This window comes from Sceloporus occidentalis, unplaced genomic scaffold, assembly GCF_023333645.1.
Source record: "Sceloporus occidentalis isolate IW3139 unplaced genomic scaffold, rSceOcc1.0.p SCAF_4, whole genome shotgun sequence".
In the NCBI taxonomy this organism is placed as follows: Eukaryota; Metazoa; Chordata; class Lepidosauria; order Squamata; family Phrynosomatidae; genus Sceloporus; species Sceloporus occidentalis.
Window position 1 is genome coordinate 109897591 of NW_028316984.1, and position 15725 is coordinate 109913315.

At 39.0% G+C, this 15725-nt stretch overlaps 1 long non-coding RNA gene across 1 annotated transcript in view; it reads right to left on the reverse strand.

The window, feature by feature from the left end:
• The window catches only part of LOC149314496 (uncharacterized), a 198510-nt gene that overhangs the window by 62833 nt on the left and 119952 nt on the right, over positions 1-15725 (reverse strand). The window contains exon 3 of the long non-coding RNA XR_016280929.1: positions 4315-4421. This is a non-coding gene — a long non-coding RNA (uncharacterized LOC149314496). The remainder of the gene's footprint in view (positions 1-4314; positions 4422-15725) is intronic.

A 15725-nucleotide genomic window follows, 5' to 3' on the forward strand; every position in this document is an offset into this window, starting at 1 on the left:
AACAAAATAAGGATTGGTATCTTCCTTGTCTCTTCATACTTAAAGGGTAAGCCAGCAGTTATATAACTCAAGAACTGAGAGTTTTATAGGTATCAACCTATGCCAATTTTTAAAAACTCAAATTTTAAAGGATTATTTATTGTTGAAACAATCAAGGCCATATGAGCCTATCATTAACATGGTACAATTTTCAGCTTCTGGAAAAAGTTAAAAGTGAGGACCCCACTATTGGTGTTTACAGAATGTCATCCATCTGGGTATCCATCTGTGTTGGAGGTCACCAAAATGTATCTCTTCAGTTTGTACTTAACACAGGTCACAGCTTTTACAGTTAGCATGACAGTAGAGAGTGATCAGATTGCTAGGTGATTGTTGGGGCTTCATATGTCTCACTTGCCTTTGCATCTACAGCTATATAGTAAAATTTGTTGGAATGAATTGCAATGTCCAGAGAAAAGTTTGCAGTTCTGATTTTCCAGTAATAATGGAGTGGTTGTCAGTGTAGTCACAGTAGAAAAATGAAATGAGACAAAGTCCCACATGGTGATGGTCCAAAAATATCTTTAAAAGTCCAATGCATTTCAGCTTTATCACCCATTGGCCTTCTTCAGGGGCTATTATTAGAAATCTATGGAGTTGCAGTCTGCACTTTCAATCAAACTGGACCCCCTGAGTATTAGAAGGAAGGACATCTATATGCCTGCTTTTGGACCATCACATACCATGTGGGACTTTGTCTCCTTTCATTCTTCTACTGTGAATATGTACTTTCCAGTTTTTTATTCTGTTCCTGTAGTCAGCCAGGCTAACAGCATACTCTTGGTAACCCTTAAACCTGGAGCATCGAAGTCTGTTACTCACAATCAACAAAGATCCAACCTCAGTTAAATCAATTTAGTAATAGAGTTTTGTTTCAGTTCATTTTTGAGAAGGATTTGCAAACAGCCACATATTTCTTTGTGTGCATGATAGAAAGACTTGACAATATATAAATATGGAAGAAAGCAAAATGATGAGCCAAAAGAGGCATTCCCAGGAACAAGGAAAAAGGTATTAGGATCAGATGAAAGATACCAACTGCATGAAATATTTGTTCGAAACAACTAGGATAGTCACACACACACACACCGGTCTCACTGTTCCACCTCCTTCCATGTCTCACCCCCATTCCTTAGTGTGCTAACATTCACTTTATGGTGGTGGCAGCACTACTGCCTCTGCCTGGTTTTCTACCTACCCATCTTTTAAAACAGCATCAGCTACTTCATACAGCTGGCAAATCTTACGAAGATAAGGCAGAGATATAGGGTGAGGCTTGGGGTAGGGAGGAATAAGAAGAATCTGGAAGGTACATTGGCAGGGGACAAGGTAAAAGGGAGAGATGTGCAGTAGCAGTACAAAATAAGCAAGTTGGGAGGAAAAGGATAGGGCCAGAGGCTATAATAGTACAATGAGGGAACAAGTAGGGAGGGAAGTCAGACTGAAGAGACCCTGCAGAAGGAGAGACCACAACTCTGCACTCTTGGCACTTTGTGTGAGTTGACTGCCTTAAGCTGCTTAATGGATGGGGCCACTTTTCCTCTCTAAATCTGAAAGCCATGCACTCACCTTAGAGTGTCATGAATATTTCAAACTTATAAAGTGTGTATGTGTATGCACATGTGTGTATGTATCTGAACTGTTATAATGCATTTTACTGTATCCGATTTTAAGAGGTAAAACCAATCACTTGCTAAGGTGTGCAGATACATTTTCCTCCTGCATAATAGTATCCAGGGGGTTAACAAATGAGTTGTGCATGGATGCACACTGAAAATACTGAAACGTGATGAATCACAAAAATTCTGCTGCGGATATTAATTAAGGCAGTCTCTGAAGGGCTGTGGAAACTTCCTTTAAAGTAAAAATATCAGTGGCATCTGGAACTGTTTGTTTTAAACTAGAGAAAGTGACAGAATGGGGACATAAAAACATAAAGCTAAATAGAACAGTTGCACCAGTGGAACAAACATCTGCATACATTTGAGGTTTGTTTAAAAGACTATAGATTACCTAAAAATAGTTTTCAATCCCTATTTTGAAAAAAGGAATGTTAGTTTCTGTTTAAATTTGATGGTGCAGTTTAACAAGGAAATAGTACTTACATTTAGTAAACAAAAATACACCAGCATATCTCTTCTTGTTTGTGTTTTGTTCAATTAAGTCCCTAGTTCCCAGAAATTCCTTGCTGTTCCAATTTGTGTTTGTGTTGAGCAGCCCTTTTGTAAATAGGAGTCCCATTACATCTGAGACTTTTCACAGAAGCCAAGCATCCACTCACACTAACACACACACACACACACACACACACACAGAGAGAGAGAGAGAGAGAGAGAGAGAGAGATGCTTCCATCCCTTCCAAATTCTTATATATAAATTCCAGAGAGAGGTAAAAATTTCATTTCAGTTTGATTTTTTAAAAAAATGAGAATTCTCAAATTTTCTTGTACTTAGGATGGAAAGAACTCCAAATCTGGGAGGTGGAGGGAAGAATATGAGCGGTGTCAAAATATACACATTTGGTCATTCAGATCCAAGGCTTGGAATACCCATGAATTCAGCCATGTCAGTTTGGCTCAGTTAGGTTCACTACTTCTTTTCTGACAGGCTTCTCATCTTGAACACCTGTATGACAGCATGTGCAACATGCTTCTCTCTGTGCTGGAAATAAGTGGCCTGTTGAATCTGAAAGATGTAAATTTTGTTCATTTGTGAAGAATCTGAAAACTTCATGATAGGGACAAAAAGAAACTAAGCTTTTTTTTAAAGTGTGTGAAAGAAAAACTGACAGTTCTGCCCACCACTATACTTTAGAGTATTCTGACGTCTATTATGTTTCTCACAAACCTTCTTGAGAATTGCCACATTCTGTTCTTCTTTCATACAATGCCAGCTACTTTCGCCAGCCAAATATAAACCGGAAGCAGAGAAGTGTAGCAGTGACTGCCTCCTTATGATAATGAAAGTGAAGCAACAGGAGAAATACCTTGAACCCAAAGGTTGTGAAAGCTGAGGTTACTGGTACATTTTTAAAAATAGACACGAAGGTCTAAGGTGAATTTGAAGAAGCAGCAAGATTGAAATCCCATTTGGATTTCCATAGTAATTGCTAAGTAGCTATAATAAGAAGACATTTCCCTCTGACTATTATAAATGCATTCAGTCTACCCATTGGTGACCTAGCCATTATGCAAAGCTAAGAAAGATTCTCTCACGCTTCCAAGGGAATTTTTCTTGGAACATTTAACAGACACCAATGGCTGCTGAAAAGATATCAACCTAGATGTAGCAGCACACAGCAGATGGTGAAGGGGAAGGAAGCTAAAGATGAAGGGTGTTTTTTTAGCAACATATAAATGAATCCCTCAAGTCACAGGCAAAACCAATGGGTTCCAGGATGGCATACTGGATATTAATTCTCCAAAATGTTAATCCCTCTTCTTCTCAAAAAGATCTGCACTTTTAAAAAAATGCTCTTGCAGAGTTGGAGGATCTTTGGTCCTGCAGATGGCTCTACTACAGCTCCCACAGTGTCTCACTATTGGCTATGCTGAGTGAAGTGAATGGGATTAATTACAGGGAAAAACATCTGGAGAGCCAAAACTTCATGACCCCTGCTATAATGAGATATTTAAGTTGTGAACATCAGACAGTAGAAATAGTCAAAACTGGTATGAGATCTCATCTGTTTTCATTGGATAATAAGGTGTGTCCATCATAACAAAATCTCAAGTTACCTGTGAAATACTGGTGTGATTTAGGACCCTTGTGCATTTGGATGGATGAACAGGTGCTAGAAATTATTATATGAAACAATAAACCTTGTTTCACCTGTGGCTGCAGCTGCCTGCTATGTTCATTGCTATAGCTACATATCCAAAAAGCAAGATTAGATAGATATGGTTCAGCATGGAGGAATATGACAGACTATCAGCACTTGCCAGAGAGGTCTATCTTACTTGCTTCTCAGACAAGCGCTTGGGCTGCATTTTGAAAAGGAGCATTTGATCATGAGAAGCAAGTGTTTATTTGTGTGGTCTGCATCTAGAACTGCAAACTGCTATCCAGATTCTCATTCACCATAATTAGGGATAGATGTAAATTCCATCTAACAGAGAGGTCTTGTTTTTAGGGCTATGAAGAATAGTCCTCACTGATGTGCCCTGCTAAGGAATAACGATCCAGCCTTGTTTCTTGATGCAAGACAAAATGCAGAGGACTTGGAGGAAGGAACGAGAAATGAGTACACTCATTTAGATTTGATTGTATTATTACCTGGATTGTCCACATGCCCTCGGGTCTTCGCTCCTTTTCTCCTGGGAACCTCACCTAGTGTTCCAAAAATGTCATCAAGACCTTTTAAGAACATTCTGGGTCCAGATCTGAAATTTGAAAATATAGGTACCTCGAATACAACACAGGGTATGAGGGTGTGCTAACAGTGATGGGAAAACAATGGCTTGCACAATCCTCACTTTAGTGTTCAGAGTTATATCTTTACACTTTAGGATTTTCTAATATCTTGACTGCAGTCTCTGTTTCGATCAATATTTCATTCAAGATATGGAAATTCCTTGACTATTTCAATTTCCTTATTATATAGGATGAATTTGTGTAAATCTTCCATGGTCATTATTTTTGATTTCTAAGTTCAGCATTAATTCTATTTTGGCACATTCTTCCTTGACCTTCTTCAGTAATTGGCCCAGATTTTCTTGTGGGTTTGTGGCCATATTCTAGAAGAGTTTGTTTCTGACATTTCTGACATATCACCAGCATCTGTGGTTGGTATCTTCAGAGAATACAATTGGCCCAGATCTTTGCTTGTTTCTGCTATTAATATTGTGTTGTCTGCATATCTTAGGTTGTTACTGTTCTTTCCTCTGATCTCCACTTTTGCTGCCTCGTGAGTCTAACCCTGCCCTGCCTATGATATTTTCTGCATACAGGTTGAATAGATAGGATGATAATATGCAGCCTTGCATGACCCCTTTGCCAATTGCCTGACTACTGCTACAATTTTACCCTTTTATTTGGGCTACCTTGGGAACACTTCGAGTTATCCTCCTGTACTGCCTCAAAATTTTTCCACTTAGAAGCTGTTCATACATCCTTTTTGTAGTTTGTAATGCAGTGAATTTTTACAAAGAAGACTCCGTTCAGAGGCATATTTAATTCTTATCCATTTCCTACACCCAAATTCAAGTGTTTGGGGGCTGTTCAACAACTTTACCTTCAGTTTATCTTCCCAATTAGAGCTTGTTTCTTGAAATTGTTTTACCCTCTAATTGTGAGTTCAGGTAATTTGAGACCATGAACTAAAGTGATTTTTGTGTGTGTGCTATTTTGTCTACAATAATGAAGCATGAAATTAGTAATTGGGGGAACAAACTACCAGCAGGAATGTGGTTATTAAGGCAAACCTATTGGGCTGTGAAGAGATATAACAAGTGGGGGAAGCAGTCAATGGCAACCCTCTCAGAAAAACCTGCTGACCCTTTATTAAAAGAGACTGGCATAAACAATTAGCCTTGCTTGAAGAATGTAGCAAATGATGTGACATTTCATCTGAATGGTAATTCAAGGAAACAAGGGGGAAAGCCTTATAAATAACTAACAGTTGCAACTTTTCCTTGGTTCTTTGGTTATACAGTGCTGGCCCTACTGTTAGGGAACGTGAGGCAATTGCTACAGGTACTAAATGCTAGGGGACAGAGTATCACCCCCAGTTGTCCCACTTGGGCCTCCATGAAATTTTCATTCAGTCCACAAATTTCTAGCATTGAAGATTTAAACTTCAATTGAGCCTTTAGAAATACAGTTTAGACATACAAAGAAAAGCAGTAAACAATATACCAAGGGAATGCCAAAACCACAAATATAAGAGTTTAAGGACATTTACAAAGTCTAACTTCCTGCAATGCTAGAAATTTGGAGACTGAGGGAAATTTTCATTCTGGAGGGAAGAATTCTTATTTGAGAAAACTGTCCTCATCTTGCCCCCCCCCCCTCCCCTGGTAACTAAACCCCTGGACTTGAACTGAAGCAAGTCTTTCTATTGATGAAACTGGTTCTGCCAGTTTGGAATACTACTTTTTAGAAGAAGCTAGCTTTGTAGCTCATTACTCTGTTCCTCTGATACTTTAAGCCAGGTGAGAAAAAAAGTATATCAAGTGAACAGACTTCCACTAGTATGGTGTTGGATTTATATCACATGATATAAATAAATTACACTGGTGAATACATCAGCTCAGAATGGGCCATGCACTTGGTAAAGCAAAGCTTACTCACAAGCTAGCAAAAGTTTCACTAGAGACATTTTCTTTCATAAACTCTGGCTAAATGTGCATCTCAGGAGAAGATACTACAGTCCCCAGATCCAATCTGAGACATTGCGCCCATCTGTAGTATTGTGAAGTGTGAGATATAGTACTGGACCTCACAGGCAGGTAGTCAAATTGGAACAAGCTGAACAACAAACACTTTGATGGGTGCATCTACACTGCAGAAATAATGCAGTTTGACATACTTTAAGTGTTGTAGGTCTGTCCTAAGGAATGCTGAGATTTGTAGTTTTACAAGGTCTTTAGCCTTTCCTGCCAAAGAGTGCTGGGGCCTCATAAAACCCTATGTCCAACCCAATCTTCCCACAGGGTCTAGCTGATAGGCAAACACTCAAACTTCTTTTACATGGTTTTACAAAGGCGCTTTACAGACTGCCCAAAAAGGGCGGTCTGCCGGCGCCTCCATTTCTGCCTCCAGGAAGCCTCAGCCTCCAAACGGGGAGGGTTCCTGGCAGCAGAAAAAGAAACCGCAAAAAGCGGCTTCTTTTTGTGGTGAGGTAATGATGCCGCAAGGCACCAATGGCACACTTGTGGCGTCATTTCCGCACTGCGACGTGCGGATGCTAAGCATCCGCTACATAAAAATGGTGGCGCCCATGTAGAAAGGGCGCCGCCATTTTGTACATGCTCAGCATGTACTAGGGTTAGGGCATCCGGAAGGGACGCCCTTTCGTAACCCTAGTACGTGCCGAGCACATACTTTTTGCCTGTGCGGAATGGGCCAAAGTAACTTTAGTTACAATATTTTTCTCTTTCTCTCTTCCATAAGGTCATGTAATGTTTGCAAGTTAGACTTGTACAGGAAGCAATGGGGTGTAGAAAACAAATAAACAGGAATTCTGCTTGTATACAAACTAGCAATTAGTGAATGTATGCATGCAAACATTGCTAACTCCCATACATAGTAGCCTATTTCTTTAAAATCAAAATTCTTTGGCAAGTTCTTTGATTTTTATACTATACCCAGATGATCCTGTTGCTCATCTGCCATATTTCTTCCTTTTCTATCATGTTCAGATAGGTCCATGTATGAGCAAATTTGGCAGTGGGGGGGCCAGTTTTCTTCCCCAGGACCTTCTGGGAAGTGTGTGGACTGACAAAAATGCACAGCCAGCCTGCACAAATACAGAGCGGCTGACATCCTCTTATTGATTCATGTGTATGCACTGAGTACCCCTTTGGTGTGTATGCTGATGTTCCTTTCTGGGCTTTGTAATTTATTCCATTTCTATATTTTGAGGGTAGAAAAATATGAGGGCTGACAAGCTATGCAGTGGGGTCCAGGGCTATTCCCCATTGATGGAAAAACATCCCACACACACTCCCTGCTGTCCTACCACGACTGTACTAGTTTAAGAATACTGGTTTGGCATAATTTCTTATCACACTTTCCCCCACAATAGTGCTTTTGGACTCCATGGTTGTGTGATCTGAGTTCCACACTGTCAAATGCTTTCTTTCAGGAGAAAGGCTGTGAATAAGTGATTGTGGCCACCAACCAATTCCCAAAGCCGGCTGCTTTGTGAACATGCATAAGCTATCTAAAAGCTGGCTATGGGAGGTGGCACGCAACCACAATCAACTAGTTCCTTCTTCCCAAGGCATGGGGCTGCTCCAGACAAGTGACCACAGTCACCACTTTGTGTGATAAAGTCCCCAGAAAGACAATTGCACCTCCAAAAACCTCAGTTTTAATTGTTGTTGTTGTTTTCATTGCTGCCATCACACATTGGGGTGGCAGAGCAGCTCTGTTGTGTTGAAAGCAGAAGTGATGTCCTTAAAAATGTGGCAGAAACTATCACTCATGCACAATCAATTCTAACTGAATATCTTTCTGCAAAATTTGTGGTAATTTCAGACCCTGCCTCCCCCACTTGAATAAGATTTACCCTTCCTAAAATCTGGATGACAGTGTTATAGAGTTGAAAACATGTTTTTCATCCCCAAAGGCTTCCCATTAAAAAAAAAACCAATAGTACAGTTATATTTTTTTAATATAACAGGTATATCTGTTCTGTATTTTAAAAAATATTTCAATTGTCCTATTTTGTTGGCTTTCTTCTTTAGAACCTTGGAACAACTGGCCCATACATTCACTTGTTGTTTCTGCTTGTGATGTTAAAGCACAATAAAAGATTATATTGCAGGACCAATGTATATATGTTTCAAAACAAGCATAAAATAGAGCATCTTGGGGTTTTTCCTTCTTCCAAAAGAATGTGTCCTGACAGTAAAATTGGAACAACCAACAGTGAAAGTTGATGTGCCAAGCAACAAAATGCCACCTTGGGGAACAGATGACATAGAGGGTGCTCTTCAAAAGGACTGCTGAGCTTAGTTATTCACTTTGTGGGATGCACATGGAAAGGTGATGTGGCAGTTCAGCACTGTTTTAACATTTGGATCAATAGTTTCAATCTGTTTGTAAAGGAGATAATGTACTTTCTTTCCCCCCAGAATATGGGAAATTTTAGTTCTGAGAAAGTAACTGAGGTTCCCAGGGCCTACATCTCTCAATCTTTTTCCACATAAGATTTCAAAGCCAGTCAGTTAGTATAAGCAACAATAGAATCAGTTTGAGCATAGGATGCAAAGGAGGTATTTATTTATATTTCATTGACATGCTGCCTGTCTCCCAGAGTGGGACCCAAGGCGGATCACAGAAGAGAATCAGTTAAAACTTAACAATACAGCTAGGCAGTATTGGTCTCAAATCTATCAGAAAATACAGTTGATATTATGTTATAAATTCCCAATGGATCCTAAAATATTTTTGTTGAATATAATCTTGGACAGATCACTTGAAAAGAAGCATGGGAAATTACTGTTCTACATGATTTCAGCTGCTAGAGTGGTATATGCTTCATATTGGAAAGGTGCCGAACAGCCGTCCTGGAATGAATGGATCATGAAGTTGCTGGAATTCATGGAATTAGATAAACTCACTTGTTATGTGGAAAACATGGATTGGGAAAAAACAAAAACAGTGTGGCAGCCCTTGGTTACTTTTATTGAATTAGAAAAAATATTCTCCAACTTTTGTTGGTAATATGGGCATCATTTATTTCTTTTATATATATATATATATATATATATACATTTGTCATAGTTGGAGATTAACTCCTTATATTCAGAACAAATGCATAAGTAATAACCATACATCGTATGAAAATCGTAGGATGTAATTTTAAATATGCATGAAGTTGTCATAATTCTTTGTAACAGTAATGTATTAAGGTCCTTATATTGGCTTAATCAAGTCTCGGTCCCTTCCAGGAAGTGATAAATGTAAATGTCTATGTTGTAATAGGAGCTCCAAGGCTCATATGTTATGCATATGTTTACTTTTGATCATGTATAGGCAATATTTGTTTACATATGTATGTTGGTTGCTTCGCAATATGTAATGTCAAATACAGTTTTAATGGAAAATACTTTAATAAAGATTAATTAAAAAATATAACTTAACAATACAATTTCAAAAAAATAGTAATCACATTTAGAATAGTATAAATTATTTAAAAAGCATACAAAAGGGGTTTTTTTAAAAAAATTAAGTAAATAACCCATTAAGAAGCCTCCCTGGAAGTAGTTACATATTTAAACCTGCTTAAACAAAAGGTTTTTTGCCTGTTAGAAAAAAGAAAGCAGGGAGGGGCCCAGACTAGCCTCCTGTGGAAGGGAGTTCCAGAGGGTGGAAACAGCCACCATCAAGGGAACCTGTGATGGTAGTGGGACCAAGAGAAAGGCTTTCCCTGTAGCTTAAAACTCTTAATAGCTCATCTGTAGAGACACAGGGGCTGAATGCCACCCCTTTTTGCCCTGGATTGGGGCCGTGGTAACAGAACGCCATAGCCTCTGGAGGGAGCAAGTGGCTTCTTCTTGCTCTCTGGAAGGGGCATCATAGGTGCGGTGGCACGCCATGATGATACCCCTTTGGCATTGCATTGTTTGGGTGCTGTGCCAGAGGTGCATCATCATGGCGTGCGCCGTGTAGACTGGCACTCACCACAATGACACCCTGCCAATGGCAGTAGGGCTTTGAGCATGCAGACACTCAACCCTCGCCCAACCCACAGGCCAGCACTTTTTGCCAGTCTGTACAGGGCCACATTCTCTCACATAGTCTGGACCTACACCATATAGGGCTTTATGAGTCATTGCCAGCACTTTGAATTGTGCTTGGAAACTAACCAATAGCCAGTAAAGCTGTTTTAACAAGGGAGTAATATGCTTCTCTATAATTGTCCCCAGTCACAAAGGAGTTTATTACGCATGGAGAAAACTGGGGAGGTTTAAACAGGCATTATCCAGTGATACCTGCACAATTGTAGTGAAGTTTTTCACATGTATTGTGATTGAAGATGACTTATCCCAGGAATAACCAGCAAAAAATCATTCACGGGGAAATCCAGTGAATAATTTGTTGCTGGTTATTCCCTGGTTAATCCCAGGATAAGTCATCTTTAATCGTAATCGCATGTGAAAATCTTTTCTGAGATCATGTGAATATTGCTGGATAATGTTTGTTTAAACCTCCAATTTTCCCTGTGTGATAAATTACAAAGAGTCAAACAGCTACACAACAAAGGCCATCTCTCAGTTTGTACTCCTCACATATTTAAGCTTCTTAAATTCAATACATCAGCAAGGTTTGAAATACATTCCTTGTCCCCCTTCACATAGATAAATAAAAAGCAGAGATCGAGCCTTAAAAAAATCAGACTCCTCCAGTCATGCAAATGTGTTTGTGCTCAACAGCAAAAATATAAGGAAGTGTTTTTTTTTTTTTTTTTTTGGGGGGGGGGGAGGCTTTGCCAGCTGCTAGTTTTAGGCAGACTTCTCACCCACCACCGTTGATTGTGCTAAAGACATCAAGGCAAAATCTGTCATGTTTGAGATGGGGGGGGGGTACCTGAAAGAGGAGTAAATAATAATAATAATAATAATAATAATAATAATAATAATAGGATTTATTTATATCCCACTCAATCACTGGGAATCCAGGTGGCTTACAACAGTGCGGATAATACAAGGCAATAACAATAAACATGAAAATAATAAAACAATATAACATAGTAATACATAGTTAATCATACTACTACTACTATTAATAATAATTTCATAACAATTCAGTAAAAACAAAGAATAAGACAAAAGATTACACTCAAATCAATAATTATCAAAAGGAAATCCCCATTTCCAACCCTCATTCAAAAATTAATGAAGCAAATGCCAATAAACAATGAAATAATAAAACAAATACAGCATAGTAAGTTACAAGATTACAGTTAAGAAGTTACAATTAAAAGATTACAATATAACACCCTAAAAAGGGGGAGACTAAAAATTAGCAACAAAATAATATTCTTAGTATCGCCCGAGGCTTTACGGGCCAGCACCCACGCTGAGTTGGTTTGGGGCTGAAAGGGGGGGGGGGTGAAGATGTTAAAGGTAAATCTGGATGTGGGGTACATCCAGGAGTCAGGGACAGTTCTGAAATGGAATCTATTGAGTCAACAGTAGCGTCACGGTGAAACCTGGTGCATTAAGGATAGACTCTGACAACATCTGGTGAGTTATGGGCAGACATTATTATTATTATCATCATTATTATTATTAAGCTTTATTTATATAGCACTGTAAATTTACACAACGCTGTACATACAACATTTTAAATTAGATGGTTCCCTGCCCTCAGGCTTGCAATCTAAAAAGACATGACACAAAAGGAGAAGGGAATGGTCATGGGGAAGGGGATCAGGTCCAGCATTTCTTCTCTCCCTCTGATGCTTGGACCAAGGCAGATGGACTGGAGGGAGGGCTCTTCTTCTTCTTGAGGGTAGGCCAGAGGGGGTTGGGCCTGTCTTTTCTCTCCCTCCAGGATGGATGGTGACAAATGCCATGGAGGGAGGGCTCTTCTGCTTCTTGAGGGTAGTATTGTGGTAACACTCACGTTTTTCATCTTACAGTGGCAGGATTTAGTCTAAACTTTAAAGGAGTTATCCAGGATGGGGAATCTCTTTGGAAGAATAGAGTTGTGCACTAAGAATAAAGTGTTTAAAATCTGGACTAAAACCTACAGTCTGTTCCTGAACCCACTGACATAGAAACCACCAATTATCACTTATCTGGTAGAAAGCTAATGGCACAATTATTTCCTATTTAAGGGTATCAGGTCTGTTTGAAAGACAGCTGGAAAGACAACTGGCTCAAACTGGGCCAGTACCAGTAACTGAGCTATTGGCTGCTGGTCCCTGGCAAGTATCCTGGACTGAAACAAACAATTGTGCCTAGTGGGCACAAGGGGCTAATCCTTGGCATACATGGGAGGAAAGATTGTCAGTCCGCATGTTTGCCTCTACCTTACTATTTATTACTGTTCATGTTTACAAGGAAAGGGAGATATAGATGTACCATTGATATCCTAATCAACTGCAAAGCTAAAAAACTGGAAGGTGCAGAAGGAGAGAAGTGGACGAAGATATGCATGGATATACACAAAGTATCCTGTTCCATGCACTGCCCTGGTGTGTTGTTTACATATAGGGATTGGAAAAGAAATTTGCATTAACTGATTTTTTTTCAAATAAACTGATCTAATTTGTTGTCTGTGAAATTATTAACAAAAGCATACATGTATAAGCCATTTAAGCATTGCACTATGGCCCTGGAGACCAGGATTCGATTCTCCACTCAGCCATGGAAGCCTACTGGGTGACTTTGGGTGAGTCACACTGTCTCAGCTCCAGAAAATCCCTAGGGTCTCCATATGTCAGAAACCATGTGAAGGCACAGAGCAACAACAAATATTTGGTTTTCTATTGTCAGAAAGATGGATAGCATCAAGTTTATTTTTCTTTTCTTTTTGAATGCTCTGTGAATGAATATTTGAAAATGGGCATAAACATTTTTTAGTCAATGGGAAAATGTGCAAAAATATGTACCTGAAGGATGATGTATATAAAAATTGATAAATTAAGAAAGGTGACCACAAAATTCTCATGGAGTTCCATTTTTTTGCATGTGGAGAAGAGAAAAGGTTTCACAACTCCATAAAGGATTGGAACTAGATGAAAATATAAGTGGAAAACAATAAGAATTGGCAGTTCAGATCCCTCTGTGTGTGTGAGAGAGAGAGACACAGAAAGAAAGAAAAAGCAGAAAGTGCTTGTTGGTGTGCATAGGAGTGAGCAAACATGTCTCCATTCAGCTACCACCTGAATATACATAGACATTGTACCTTTATGTGGGGAAGAATCACACCTTCAGTTTTTCACACCCCAACAGTAGCTTCTTGACAGAAGCAGAACACAATTTTACTGTTTGGACTAATAAATGCTGACTGAGTTGCCATCTCTAATGGGTAAATGCATTTTCCAACGAACTAAATTGGGTTAAAAGCTTGACTTATTGTGAAAAAATGTGCAGAATTGGGCTCTTAAAGCTTGCTCATCCTTTCTGAAAGCTAGAAAAGCTCAAACTATGACTGAACGAATAAATGAAGGAAGTTTAAAATTCTTCCCAGGTTGAAGTTTTATTGACATTGTTTTAGCCTAAGCAAAAATTGATATTATAGCCAAACTGTATGAAGGCTTCAGTCAACATGTTTTACAACAGAAATACTGGCAGACCCATTAACTACCAATGAGCTATAAGTGAGATGAAATATGGAGATTAAATACTATTTAAAAACCAACATCCGCACCTCAAATCTTGACCAAGCTAAGGCTCACCAGCGGCATATATTAAATATTAAACTTCTGCTCTCTGGAGATGATTTAACTCAATTACTTTCTGTGCAAAGAATAAGTTTTGCCTGAATCTTAATGAAATGTTCATTAGTATGCATAAACCCAAAATGTGTATTAAAATTGGAGAATAACTTTTTTGCTTTGGGGAGCAAAAAGTATTAGCTAACTTTAAAGTAAAACGTTTTGTTCCATACAATGTCTGTTACTGAGACAGATTATTTATTCATTTTATTTTAAAATGGGATGTGTTACATAGGTGGTTGCTGCTATTGCATTTCCCCAACAAATTTCCAACTTATGGCATCCCAAAGGCGATCCTATTATGGGGTTTTCTCATCATGATTTGTTCAGAGTGGGTTTGCATTTGCCTTCCTCTGAAGCAGAGAGAGTAAGATTCGGGCCATATTCATATCAGGTAATTCCTATTTACCTAAGTAATTAATGAGTTTGTAGATCAGCCTTCTACTACTTGTTGCTCTTCCTATATGTTGGACTATAATTTCCACCTTTATCAGCCAGCATGACTACTGGATAGGGTAGATGGGAATTGTGGTCTGGCAGTTATAGAGGTATTGGATTTGAGAAGGGTTATTTAATTGCTACATCAGCCATCAGAAAGCCACCACCATGTAACTGAGCTCCTTATAGCAACACTAGCATAGGAAAGATTATCCAAGTTGGCTATACTGATATTGAGGTTACTTGCCATATCTGCACTGTAGCTGCAATGAAGGAGTGGTGGTCATGTGGAAAGTAAACCTGTGATCTGTTCATCCCAGAGATGACTGGCCATGCATACTATTACCACTGTGCTCCAGAGCCTGGCCATACAAAAAATATAATGGTGTTGTCTCCAATACTGTTCATTTCAGTGGCCATCTCTTTTTCCAGCTGGATCCACCTGATCAGGCTTGTCAAGTATGTCTGGGCTCAGCTCAGCTTGCCTCAGCTGTTCTCCTGAGATAAAATCTGTTCTGTTTTACTCAGTCTTGATTCTTTAAACCTTGAGGGAAGGCAGAGATTTTCAGGACTGTGCCTTTTAAACTTTTATAGTCAGCCACAAATGTCTGTAAGCTACTCAGCCAGCTTCCAACTGGAAAAACCTAATGACCAGAAAATCTCTCAGCACTTCAGTGTGTGTGTGTATGAGGGTGATAGGGGTCACATGCCTCTTAGTGCTTTTTTCTAAGGTGAATCCAATGTAAGATGTTTGATTCCTTACATGCAATGTAAAGTTTATGATAACCTATGTGCCTAGAAAATGGCAAGTGTACAGGAAGTCTCTGGGTGGATTTAGACTGTAGAAATAATGCAGTTTGACACTACTTTAAGTGATGGAATCCCTATGGATTTTTTGGGATTTGTAGTTTTACAAGGTCTTTAGTCTTCTCTGCCAATGAGTGCTGGTGTCTTACAAAACTACAAATCCTAGGATTTTGTTGGATAAAGCCATGGTAGTTCAAGCATGCAGTATTTCTACAATGTAGATGCACACTATGTTTCTCCCTAAGATGTGTGTGTTTGTGTAGCGCACAAAATTACAAAGCTGGCTGCTCATTCTGTTCATGTTAAATATCCTAACATTCAA